General features: G+C 35.6%; 1 long non-coding RNA gene and 1 pseudogene across 1 annotated transcript; both read right to left on the reverse strand.

The window, feature by feature from the left end:
- Positions 1–607: 607 nt before the first annotated feature.
- LOC125354339 lies at positions 608–11,715 on the reverse strand. Its single transcript, XR_007211481.1, has 3 exons — positions 11,628–11,715; positions 9,816–9,821; positions 608–617 (listed from the first exon to the last, which is right to left on the reverse strand). It is a non-coding gene; the product is annotated as an uncharacterized LOC125354339 (long non-coding RNA).
- Positions 11,716–12,003: 288 nt separating this feature from the next.
- Positions 12,004–13,100, reverse strand: LOC125354340 (annotated as a pseudogene).
- Between the last annotated feature and the right edge of the window lie 430 nt (positions 13,101–13,530).

The following is a 13,530-nucleotide window of genomic DNA, read 5'->3' on the forward strand; positions in this document are numbered from 1 at the left end:
CAAAAGAACAGAGAAGGGTAACCTAAGAATGGTTTGTCAAATATAAAGCATCCATATGTAAAGGTGTCTGAGCATTAGTTGGTGAGCCTGTCTTCAACTGCATTCAATGACAAAGCCTGTGAACTCAACCATGTGCAGGAGGCTGAGGAATGTGGACTTGGGGATGACAGTAACTAAGTTGTAGAGTTTTTAAAAAAATTTCTTTATTGTCAAAGTGAAGTACAGAGGGGTTACAGTTTCATATGTAAGTCAGCGTGAGTATATTTCTTATCCAACTTGTTACCTCCTCCCTCATTTTTCCTCTGCCTCCCCCTCCCCATTTCTCTCCCCCAACATGAGTTGTGAAGTTGGTTTACACCATGTAGTTTTGTGAGTATTGATGTTGCATTGGTTTGTCTTTTTATATTTTGTCTCTCAATTTTGGTATTCCCTTTCCTTCCCCTAGTTCCTGTACACGTATATATAATATACAGGGTACTAAAATCCATTACTGTGATATCAAGAGTAAAACCACAGGGAAGAAATACAAGAGAAAAAGGACATAATTTCACATGGCATGTTGAAAATAATAGAAACAATGATATACCACTTGTTTCCATAACTTGGAGTCCATTTTGCTTAGCATCACCTTCTGTGTTCATATGGACATAACTATTGAGCTATTGTGATCTTCTGCTAGGATTCCACCTCACCACAGTAAGTACGTCCCTTATCAGGAACATGAATAAGAAAAAATGCTGGAGGGAATGTGACCAAAAGGGAACCCCACTACACTGTTGGTGGGAGTATAAACTTGTTTAACCACTCTAGAAAGCAGTATGGAAGTTTCTCAGAAGGCTAAACATAGAGCTCCCCTATGACCCAGTAGCCCCATTTTTGGTCACCTACCCAAAAGATTACAAGCAAGACCACACTAAAGCCACCAGAAGAACTATGTTCATCATAGCGTGATTTGTCTCTCTAAAATATGGAACCAACCCAGATTCCCCTCATTAGATGAGTGGATCAAGAAAATGTAGTACATATACCCAATGGAATTCTATGCCTCTATCAGAAAGAATGACATTGCCCATTCGTAAATAAATGGATGGACCTGGAAAAAAAATCAAACTAAGTGAGGTGAGCCAGACCCAAAGAAACATTGGGAATAATTTGTACACGTTAAGGATCGTCCTGGCAGAAGATCACAATAGTTACAGAGATTTTGAAGTGAGACAGAAATTTTAGATTTCTTCTACAAAATCCATACATTTATTTCTCTACACCTTTATCCATACCATGTATTTCCGCTTAGAACACATTTTTCCTCCCTGGTTAAGAATTATTAGTTTCTCAGTCTCAATATTGAGGAAGTGCAGGGTTACAGGTGGCTCGCGCCTATAATAGTAGCTACTCAGGAATCTGAGGTCCGAGGATGGCAATTTGAAGCCAGCCTGGAAAGAAAAGTCCATGAAACTTTTATCTCCAATAAACTGCCTAGCAAGATCCGGGAGTGGTGTTGTGATTCAAGTGGTAGAGTTCTATTGGCTTTAAATACGAAGAGTCTCAAGGACAGCCCCCAGGCCTAAATTCATGCCCCAGGACTGGCAGACAAAAAGACTGAGGAATCAAAAGTTCTTTAAGTATTTTCTCAAAGGAATTCAAAAATAAAATTCATTTTCTTCTTTATCTGTCTCCTAAATCATAGGAACATATTAAACACTAAATTTAATGTCTTTAAAGGCATTAAGGAGCAAACTAAATTATAAACACTAAAGGTTCGGACATAAAGGAACATTCCATATTTCCCCAGTAGGCCCAAGTGTTAAAGGTTTAGTTCCTCAGCAATTGGTACTGTAGAGAGGTGATAGAATTGTGAGCACACCTACTTCATTAATGTCATTTACACAGGAGGGCCTAGTTGGTGGAATAGGTTACTAAATAGGAATTGGTCACATGTGTCTTTCAGAATAATTCTTGTACTGCCCCCTTCCATATATGCCTCTTTACTCCCTGCCTTTCTTCTTATCAAGAGGTGAGAAGATTTGTCCCATCATGCTCTTCCAGCATGAGTCTCATACTAGCTAGAATAAATGGAGTGATATGACCATGTACTGACACCTTTGAAAGCATATGAATCAAAATAATTCTTTCTGCCCCTAAGTTGTTTTCTCAGAAATCCATCACAGGGGGCTGGGGATATGGCCTAGTGGCAAGAGTGCCTGCCTCATATACATGAGGCCCTGGGTTCGATTCCCCAGCACCACATATACAGAAAATGGCCAGAAGTGGCGCTGTGGCTCAAGTGGCAGAGTGCTAGCCTTGAGCAAAAAGAAGCCAGGGACAGTGCTCAGGCCCTGAGTCCAAGCCCCAGGACTGGCCAAAAAAAAAAACAAAAACAACAAAAAAAAGAAATCCATCACAGTGATTAATATTCTGATTAATATGGAGACTTACAAATTTGATTACAAATTTTGATCAATGTCAGTTGAAGGACAATATCAACACATTTTTTAAAAAATGAGTTAAGAGATCTGAACAGCAAAAAAAAGCATACTTTTGTAGGCTACATAATACAAAAATACTAATAAAAACATTGAAAAAATCAATAAATCTTTTTCACTTATGGAATGTCAATATCTTTAAAATTTTACACGAAACTCATTACAACTAAATTATTGAAATTTATGAATGTAGAAATGATTATTCTGTCTTGACTTCAGCTTATAATCTTTTGATTGCCTGTAATTTCCTTTTGATTCGGTATCCTTTAAAATGTTTCCTTTTGTAATCAAAAATTCTTTATGCTGTGTTAAAATACAGATGTATTTTTTTTAATTTAGGATAAAATACTTGACCTGTCAGCAAGTATATTAAATTTAGTTTTAATGTAACCCAAAATTATTTGGCATTCATTCTTACTAGGTGAAGACAGAAGTGAATGTCCCTGTTGATTATATATAGTACCAAATAGCTCTCACAGAGATAATACTATATGTTAATATTTCATTTGAAGTTGAAAATCTTTTTTATTTAATTTTATTGACAAGGTGATACATAGAAGGGTTACACTTACATATATAAGGTAATGAGTATAATTTTTGTCATACTTGTTATCCCCTTCCTCATTTTTCTCCCACCATTCCTCCCCCAACACCCTCAACTGAGTTGCAAAGTTAATTTCCAACATATTGTCTTGTGAGTATAACTATTGCATTGGTTCACCCTTTATCCTTTGTCACTAATTCAGATAAATGTATATGCAAAACCCAGGGTAATGAAACCAAATGCAGGAACACCAGGGTATAAAACATAGGAATGACAAAAGAAAAAATCATATATTCTTCAAAGAAATAACTGTCCCATTAATAAGTGGGCTAGAGACTTAAAGAGAGACTTCTCTGAAGAGGAAATGAGAATGGCTAATAGATATATGAAGAAAAGCTCAACACCTCTGGCCATAAAAGAAATGCAAATCAAAATAACACTGAGATTCCACCTCACCCCAGGTAGAATTAATAATGACAGATGCTGGCAAGGATGTGGCTAGAAGGCAATCACCTCCAAAATTGGCCACACTTGTGTCATACTGATCAAGTGTTTATTTTTTATACAGCTGTGTTGATATTTTTTCTAAAGTCCTGTTCCTCTCCTCTCCTTTTCTCCTCTCTCCTCTTCCCTCTCTTTCCTTCTCTCCCCCTTTTACTCCCTTTTTCCTTCCTCATTTTACTGCCTTGGTTCTCCTTTTCTTTCTTTCTTCTCTTCCCTTTGCCTCTTTTCCCTCCCTCCTTCCTTTCCTCTCTCTCTGCCTCCCTCCTTTTTCTTGTCTGGGTCTGGAACCCAGAGTCTCATGCCTGCTGATAAGCACACCCCACCACGAAGCCAAAGAATATCTCTTGCCCAATACAATTAATTATACAGTGATGAAATCAATTTAAAATAAAAAGAAAGAAAAGAAGGCAACCCTTCTAAACTGTTGGTGGGAGTGTAAACTTGTTCAACCACTCTGGAAAGCACTAGGGATGTTCCTCATAAGACTAAACATATAGCTTCCCCATGACCCAGATTCACTTCTTGTGGCCATTTTTCCAAAGGATCACAAACAGGGCCACACTAGTGCTACCAGCACAACCATGCGCACTGCAGAATTATCTATCATAGCTAAAATATGGAACCAACTCAGATGTCCCTCAGTAAATGAATTGACCAAAAAAAATGTGGTATGTAAATAAAATGGAATTCTATGCTTCCATCTGAAAGAATGATATTTCTCCATTCATAAGGAAATGGAAATATTTGGAAAAAATCATATTAAGTGAGCCATTCTTGAAGAAACATATTCTGTTGTTTTCCTCATTGGTAATAATTAGTAAAGGATAGTCTTTATTCTATCTTTCATAATTTAAAAATGTAGAAAGCTAATTTGCTTTTGTTTCACTTATTTTTAATATTTTTAGTTTACCCTATTGTGTGAAATAAAAATTAAGAGCTATTCTTTCTAACTGATCTGTCCAGGTCATCAGAAAAGTAAAAAAGCAAACTGAAAATAGTTCAGCTCAATTTCTTCCTTAGACCTATTTAGTTATGCCATCCTGCCTTCTATAATAAGATAGCTTGGCATTTCATCCTGAAATTTAAAAAAAATAAAGGAAATCTCCAACTAGACCATCTCCTAAAACAAATGTTTCTAAGCAAACAATTTGGCAACATTTAAAAATAGAAACATTTCAAAAATAGTCTCCATGCCCCCAGGTCAATGCACGAATAAATGTGAATTTATAAAATGCTGAAAATATCATCCTGTAGTACAGTGATCACAAAAATGAATCTGCTGATTTTTCCATAATATTGTACTTTAAATTGTGCTATGTGAAATGGAAATGAAGATAAATAATTTACCCATATCTTGGAAGAATATATTATATCATAAGAAAAGAGATAGAGAGGACCTGACAGTCTGGTAACCAGGCTTCTTCCTTCTTTTTCAGAACATGAAATGATCTGGGTGAAGCCCTTGAAAACCTCCTGCTTTTTTTTACTTTTTTTTAAAACAGATGAACAAAGATAGGCTAATCAAGTGACATACCCATCATCATGAAAATTTGTTATATTTTTATATTAAAGCATGACATATATGATTATAAATTCTTATTCTTGTTTTTTGTAGGTGCTAATACTGAGGCTTGAATTCAGGGCTTTAAACTCTCACTTGGGTATTTTGATCAAGGTTAGCACTAAAGCCATACCTCCACTTCTTGATTATTATGGTTATTGAAGATAAGAATATTAGAGATTCGTCTTCTCTGACTAATTTCAAACTGAGATCTTCAAATCCCAGCCCCTGAGTAGCTAGGAATACTGGTCTGAACCACCCACACCTACTTTATGAATTTATATTCTTAGAATCAAAATTTTAGAATAAACTCTGGGGCAGCAAAATAGCAATATTTTTATATTTAGTGCAGTACTGTAGTCAATTTTTCCTGTTTCATAATGTTTATGTATAATTACGAAGAAATTGTGATGGCCTTTCATTGTAATGTGGAGCATGCTTCACTAAATTTTGGTTCTGAACTTAACTATTGAAACAATAGTAAACACAACAAATGAGATCTTAAAAGATATTTGATAGCTGAAATGCAACAGCTGTATTTCTGGAAAGCATAAATATTGTAAATTAGCCCAAGTTAATTTTTTAGAGGGTTGGAGGCCATATGAATAGTGAAACTAAGCATGCTAACTTTCCTCAAATCTAACTTGTATCCTGTGCAGACATGTACATAAGGCCATTCAAAAGCATTCAACTCAATCAATCCACAGAATAATGAGAAATGACAAATACTTGTATCATAAGTCATTTTTGTTAGAATATTATATACTAAAGATTGCTAATAAATCTACTTGAATTTGTCATTAATCTTGCATACATTAAAAGTAGAAAATTTGGATTTTTAACAGTTACATTAATTTGTACACTATATTGTAAAATTTATATTATATATTTTTATATAAAATTATATAACATTTTATATAATACATTTATACAATGTATTATATATGTACAATTATGTAGTGTTATATGTAATTATAAAATATTTTGTCATTATATATTTTAAACATTATACTAATACGCATTCTGTTCCGTATATTAGAAAATTTCATGCAAGAAAAATATGTAAAAACTAAATGGAACGTATTTTCTTTACATACATTGTTAATTTTCCTCTTTCTGGGGCTTGGCTTTGTTTTTTCCTCATAGCCATTCATTAAAGGCCTTCTTTCAAACTTAATGACATTGAGAGGTTGTAGATGACTTTAAGAAGTGGGGCTTAGTGGAAGGCCTTCTAGTCATGGAGTTCATGACTTTGAAGTGAATAGAGGGATCTTATTTTCTTTTTCTTCTTTCTTTGGTTCTGATCATGAAGTCAGTATCTTTCTCTTCCCCACCAAGAACCCTAAAAAGTATGAGCTGGCATAAGCCCCAAGAAAAGGGACTGAAAACCATGAGCTGAAACATCATAACGTGTAGTATTTCCCTCTGTAAATTTATTATTTCAAGTATTCATTATAATTATTGAAATCCACATTGTCCAATTTGCTCAAACTCAAAGTTAAAACTATCTTTCTTTCTATTTGTAAGCTATATAAAACTGGTCTCATAGTGTAATTGTGATGTTTGAATAAGTTGTAAAGTATTGTTTGAAAGAGTTGTAAAGAATCATTGATTGCTAGTTTTAAGTAGAAGCTAGAATATCTAGAAAGATCACAATATGTCTGGGAATGTAGCTTAATAGTAAAGTGCTTGCCTAGCATGCATGAAGCCCTAAATTCAATTACTCAGAACCACATAAATAGAAAAAGCCAGACGTGGCACTGCAACTCAAGTGGTAGGGTACTAGCCTTGAGCAAGAAGAAACTCAGGGACAGTGTCCAGTGCCCAGGCCTTGAATTCAAACCTCAAGAATGGAAAAAAAGAATCACAGTGCACATCTCTGAGAGCATCCACAATGATTATTCCAGAAATTACTTTGTGAATCTGTTTACCAAGCACAGAAAACTCTTATCTCAACCTAAATAGAGCTAAGTTGATCTTAAGTTAGAATATTAGCTCCAACTAATTGACCAAGACCCAAATGAAGCAAAAAGTCAGAAGAGTGGTAGATTTGGCGTTCCCCCATCACCACTGGATTAGGTCCTTACACGTCAAAATTATAGAAAAACGTTTGAATTCTGGGTCTTGCAAAAGAGGCCTCTTGACTTTTCAGATATTTGGCCTTAGACTGAGATTTACATCATTGGCTTTCTCGCTTCTGAGGCTGTTACACTTGGACTGACAGTCTATCTTCTTCCCTGGTTTCAAGCTTGGAGATAGTCTTTCATGGGACTACTCAGCCATAACTGCTTGGAGATTTCACTTCTTTAATTTACTTATTTATCTTTGCAGCCTATTTCATCTGTCTCATTGGAGAATTCCATTAATACAATAAGGTAGAAAAAAATTTGGATGATAAATCAATAGAAAAAGAATGGGGAAAGAAAGGAGATAGAAACAAGAGAAAGAGAGTCATAATATGGGTATATAAAGGATAAGAACTAGGCCATGATTTTAATATAAAATGTTTCCCAAAGACTCAAGTGTTAATGGCTTGGTTGTCATTGATGAGCTTTTGGGAAGTGACTAAATTTTGAGAACTGTGACCTAGTCAGTAGGTTAATCCTTTGATGGAATCATAATGTCAGGACATTATTGGAAGCAATAAAAAGCAGAAGGTGGAGCCTAGTAGAAGGAAGTAGGTAACTTGTCTCATTGGAAATCCCAGAATTTAAGAGACTGAACCCAAAGAATCCTTAATCAAAAACTAGTTAGCCCTACACAGGAACTCCCAATCTTTTCATCGTTAAGTAAGTTTTTTTGAATACTGGTAACCTAGAATTATTTATGTTGTCTTCCTCTTCAAATACAATCTTTCTTAACAAAATAATTTATCAGTCTATGTGTTTGACCGTTAAGTTTTCTATAATACCCAACCGAAATTTGTGACATTATTTTTAAATATACTTTATGTGATGTGAGCTCTAGCCTAGAAGAATAACTTTCTGTTACCCATACATACCATATGAGTTTGTGTCATGCTAATAACCTAACTTTGCACAAATGAACCCCTCACATTGAAATATTCACAGCTGTTTCACACATGATTTATGTTTGTTTATTTTGGTAGATATTTATGCATTCAAATCCCTAGACTTCCTTGAACAAACACGCCATTGTATTTAGATAGCATTTTTATCACTTGTTCTTATCTTGAAATATAGTCATTATACTCAGGTATAATTATTTCTACAATTTTTGCCTTTTCAGGACAATACCTATATGTTTATATCTGTGTCAATATCGATATTTTCCTCCCATTCCATATCACATAAGCAGTGCCAGGAATGTATTTTTATGGGCTAAAGCAATTTTTAAATAAATATTGTGAAAGTACTATGCGAAGAAGCAAAACCTAAAAGAAATAATTGCCAAGAAATATGTAAGTAGCTTACAATGAAGACCATTTCTGGCAATTAAATGAAACATAAACAATAAACATTGTTCTTAGAAAAACTTATTATAGAAAAAAATCATTCTTCAGCATTCCCCATAGGTTAAGTCAGTACAAACAAGAATAATCTATGGTGACAAAACACAATGCCTAAATATATGAAAGTTAATTACTTTTTTATATGAAGTCTTCTGTATATAGAGTGACTCTCCAGGGAAGTTATTATTCATATCATGGCTCAGTAATACAGGCTGCTTCCAATCTCATTGCCAAAGGAGTAAAGATCAGGAAAGACATGCAGACATTTCCCATTACCTTATTCATAGTTATTGAATATAACTCACTACTCAGAATTAGGAAAGTTGTGCCACTGCAGAGATAAGAAATGAGATCGCCCCTTTCCTAGTATTTAGAATGGGAGACAAACTATCCATGATAAGCATTGCCAGATTGAAACATACCACCACTGGCACAATTAGGAATTGCTCCATTTTCTTCTGTTTTGCCAATCATCATCCATGAAACTATTGTTATCATGTTTATAATCTTAGCTTGTTAATATATCTCATTATCATTGTTTATCATCATCTTTTCTAATATCAATAAGGTAGAAAATGGAAGATGGGTTTTACAGGGAAAGTCAAATTACCTCATAAAAAACTGTGTTAAATCTTATGAATATTCTGTTATGTAGTTACACAATAACACACTTCGAAACCTAGTACAACAGTGTTAAGTAAATGGAGGAGAAAGGAGAAGGAATAAGCTGGACTCAATTCCCAAAAGGCTAGGATTGTTTATTGAAGCATAACAGTAAGGGGCATAAACCTTCCTGTGGGTATGGATGTTGTTCAAGGAGGTGGGGCTGGAGTTGAGATTTTATGGGTCTGAGCAAGGAGACAGAGGTTAACAACAACAAAGAAAACATTAGTTCTAGGGAGGTGGGGGCTTTCGGTTTGGTCTACAATGGAATGTTTACAGCCAGGTTTAAGTGGATTGCCCTGTCTGCTTCAAGCAGTCTGCAGGTTTTTGGATTTCTCGTGGCTTGCCTGATGTTGATAAGCACCTGAGAAAATGGTATGGGAATCTAGTCTTCATATTTTGTCTTTGGGTACATAAAACAATTGGGTCAGGCGAGAAGAAGCAAATCCTTCAAATAGTTTATGCTTCTGTGATGCTGACATATTCTATTGATTGGGAATTTAGTTATGATCCATATCAGATGCCATTTCTTGGAAGTTTCTAATAGTAAGGGAATAGTGCTCCAAGGGACTGAGTGATTCAGATTACTGGGAGCTAAAATATCAGGCCTGACCATCCATGATTAAGGTGGTTTTCTCACATACATGAGCAGGGATAATTAGAAACCTGGGCTCAGTTGTCATTGTGACTCAGCATCTCCATATGATGATGTGAATCCCCAAAGAAAACATCTGTAGGACACATATATAAAGATATATTTTTCAAGGACATTTTGATCTCATCTAGGGAAATGATATGACATAAATTATGCCTTATTAAGCTAAAAAATGAGTCACAAATGCCAGCTTGATTCAAAAGGAGAACAAATAGGCTTTTTTATTGGAGTGGACAGACACAGAGGAAATATGAGGGCAGAGATACTGTGGAGGCCATTTTTATTCAATTACCATTGCCACAGGAAAGCAACCATGTGTTTAAGTCATTACACCATGTGGTTCTATCACTTTTCAGAGTTACAATTTTATATGTCATTAATTCATCAATATCTAATTTCACCAGTAAACTTAATCTTCATAGTTATCAGGAACAGAACAAACACCCCACTGGAGGTTTTGTGTTGGCTTGTGTGATGCATAGTTGGCTAGGGCTAAGAACCAGAGAAGCAACCATTACATAAATGAAATATATCCTATATAACAGTTTCTATGTTCTATGTTTTTCTACAAATTTCTTCTTTGAGGCTCCTTTCAGTGACTCAGTTGTAGTATTTACTTAGAACTTCTGATTTTGTCCTTCATTCTGTATTTCTGAGCAAAGAGTTTAGTGACTTTTTCTTTGCTCTTACTACTGGCTCATTTCAAGCATTCACTTTTCATAGATTAAACTTAAGGTACATATCTGAAAGGAAACTCATAATCCTGTGATGCTTGAAAAGTGCCATTTTCCTACTGGCAAAATATGCTTAGAAATTTATACAGAGAATGGCACATATGTATTGAAAAAGATTGTTTATTTGTCTGCTCTACAGATTTTATCCTCACTGGTAATGAAGAATACGTGAGTGTGTCCTGCTCATATATGTGGTTAATTTGCACCATCAAAATTGTTGAGACTTAACCAAAGTTCTCCCATCTATCAAGTCTATCATCCTCTATTATGCTAATTGTTTCTTGTGTGCTCACATTGTATGTGAGGAGTGAAACTAAGATTCTTTATCTTGGAAGAAATCTTTCTGTGTTTTTTTTTTTTCCTTGCCCAAATAAATAGGATTTTTTTTTCACTTTGATAAGTCAGATCTTTGTTCTACTCATGAAAGAAAATGGAGAGGCAAAACAGGTCATAGCATATTGTCACCTTTATTTAGTTGATTAGTTTCTTTTGATCTTATTGAAATAAAACTGCACTTTAAAATAAACTGATGGAATAAAAAAGAAATGCAGATAATTATTTACAAGTATTACTTCAATAAAAATATTGATAGGAACACCAACAGAAAGTGGGTATGCCTGAGATGAGTAGGTGATACTTTGTTAATTAAGTTATCTTCTGGGTGTTGCTAGTGATGATTTTATTCCTGGAAAAGACCTTAAGTTCTATAATGTGTGATTTTAAATTTTATTCTCTCTACACAAAAAGGTTTAAACACCTACCTAATATTATGAAGCCTGTTTCTGGCTAGTAACAAGCAGAAGGCTCTATCTGAATCAAGTGCATGAAATCTCCATCTAGCAAACATTTACTTATTATATCACAAATTACACTTGAAAAAGAGCCAAATGAATGAAATCTTGACAAGACCCTCTAGTACTGACTCATTGGTTTCTTTTTTAATCTCTTTTGTAATTTTAATTGAAAAATTCCTACTCATTTTGAACTCTTTCTCTTATAAGCACCAAACACAGAACTTTCCTCCAGAACAAAACAAAGATGTTCATTCCTCCAAATGTCCAAATTGAAAATCTGTCCAAACCAAAACAAAACTAAACAACAAAAAAACCCACACAGAAATAAAATAACTAAAATCACATTCTAGGGAGTTCAGTGCACATGTAGTCTTTGCTTGCTGTCTAATTATCCTTCAACTGATTTGCAAAAACTTGAACACACTAGCTCATCAAAATATACATTTTCCCATTGGCTTTTTAAAGTTAAAAATAATTACTAAAAAGAGAAAATTTGAAGGAATTCACAATTGATTTGCCTGACTGATTTGGATGTCATATCCAGAAGGTGAAGGTCAGGAAGGCTGTTCGCAGCTGATGAGGGAGCTTTATCTTCAAGGTTTAGTTTTCTTCCAAACAGTGTAAAATACCCGTAATTCCAAGTATGAAGGGACACAGACAATCTCCTTGGACAACTCCACAGGACAATACAGATGCCCAAGCTGTTCTTCATAGAGTGACAGGGCTTCAGTCAAATTGACACAGTTCCCCTGTGAAAAGTACTTCCCATCTTGTTCCAGTACTCTCATCGAGAGGTCAAGAATCAGTCTGAGAAACTACCATGTGGAATATTCTTCTGGAGATGTGGAGATTGGAACCACTGTCAAGTCATTAATCACATAATCAAACTCTCTCCCTTCTTTGGCATATCTCTTCAGTACTGGAATACAGTCCTCTGTGAGAACCTGATCAAAGTCTCCTTTAAGATTAAGATGTCACCACGTGTTTTTCACATAAATTTCTTACATCCATCAATCACCATTTGGTCAATCTCTACCATAGTGACCATCTTTGGTTTCAGTTTGACTATCTCATATAATATGCCTTCATCTCCACTTCCCAGAATCAGTACCCAGAATCTTTGCCAGTGTAATCTTTGCCACTTTCCATGATGGCCTGGGTATATGCAAAATCACTCTCTGCCAAATTAACATCCCCACTAAGAATGAGAATATTTCTAAACTGCTTTGAGTGCAGAATTTTAATGTTCTGATAAGGCGAAACGTCATCGTACACCACTTCATCTATGTCATGCTCAACCACGCGCCCATCAGTAGTGGGCCAGCATCTGTCAATGGCTCCTCCTCGAGCTATAGGTGGTAATCGTTTCAGGCGGCCAGAGCTGTTCTGACTCGATTCTTTCATTTTTTCTTCTACTTTGTTCAGAAGGCTTTCACTTTCATCTTTGCTGTGCATTGCTGTGGTAACTCTGAAGGTCCAGCAACACTAATCCATGTGGATAAATACTCAAGTTGGAAAAGCTGCCATTTTTGTTTGTGTAGGTTGCCAAATAGCCTTGGTCCTGCCAGGTATGCACCGACTCTGCCATTCCTTGCTCCTGGAAAATGGACTGGAGGCCTTTTAGGATAGTCTTACCATCAGCTTTGGAGCTAAGCATGAAGTCGAGCGTGCTGTGCCATGCTGCCACCATATGAGGAGAGGTCTTGTGCCATGCCTGGGGGAGGCGGCGACGGGAGACTGGGGGACCGCATGGCATGTCAGGCTGCGGCAGCAGGGGCTAACTTGTTGGTTTCTTTTGCTAAGGCTGCCTCTTCCTGAGTGGGGGCAAGTATTAAGGAGTGGAAAATAGTGCCTATTTTTGTCTTTAGGATTAGGTTTAGGTTGAGGACTTTATTGAATTTCTACCAGAGAAAAACTCTTTCGCCATGTACAAGAATGTTACAGACTTTCAGATATAGCCAGGGAAGATATACAGAGTAATTAAACTCGAAATAATAAGCACTTGGCTTTTCTGTGACTTTACACTCCCTTTGCTTAGATCTCATTGAGGCGCAGATACATGTGCCAAGATTCCTACAAAGTATCTTTTTGTTTTATTTTTTGTCTTACAGCCTCCAAAA

This window comes from Perognathus longimembris, chromosome 7 (assembly GCF_023159225.1).
Source record: "Perognathus longimembris pacificus isolate PPM17 chromosome 7, ASM2315922v1, whole genome shotgun sequence".
Classification (NCBI taxonomy): domain Eukaryota; kingdom Metazoa; phylum Chordata; class Mammalia; order Rodentia; family Heteromyidae; genus Perognathus; species Perognathus longimembris.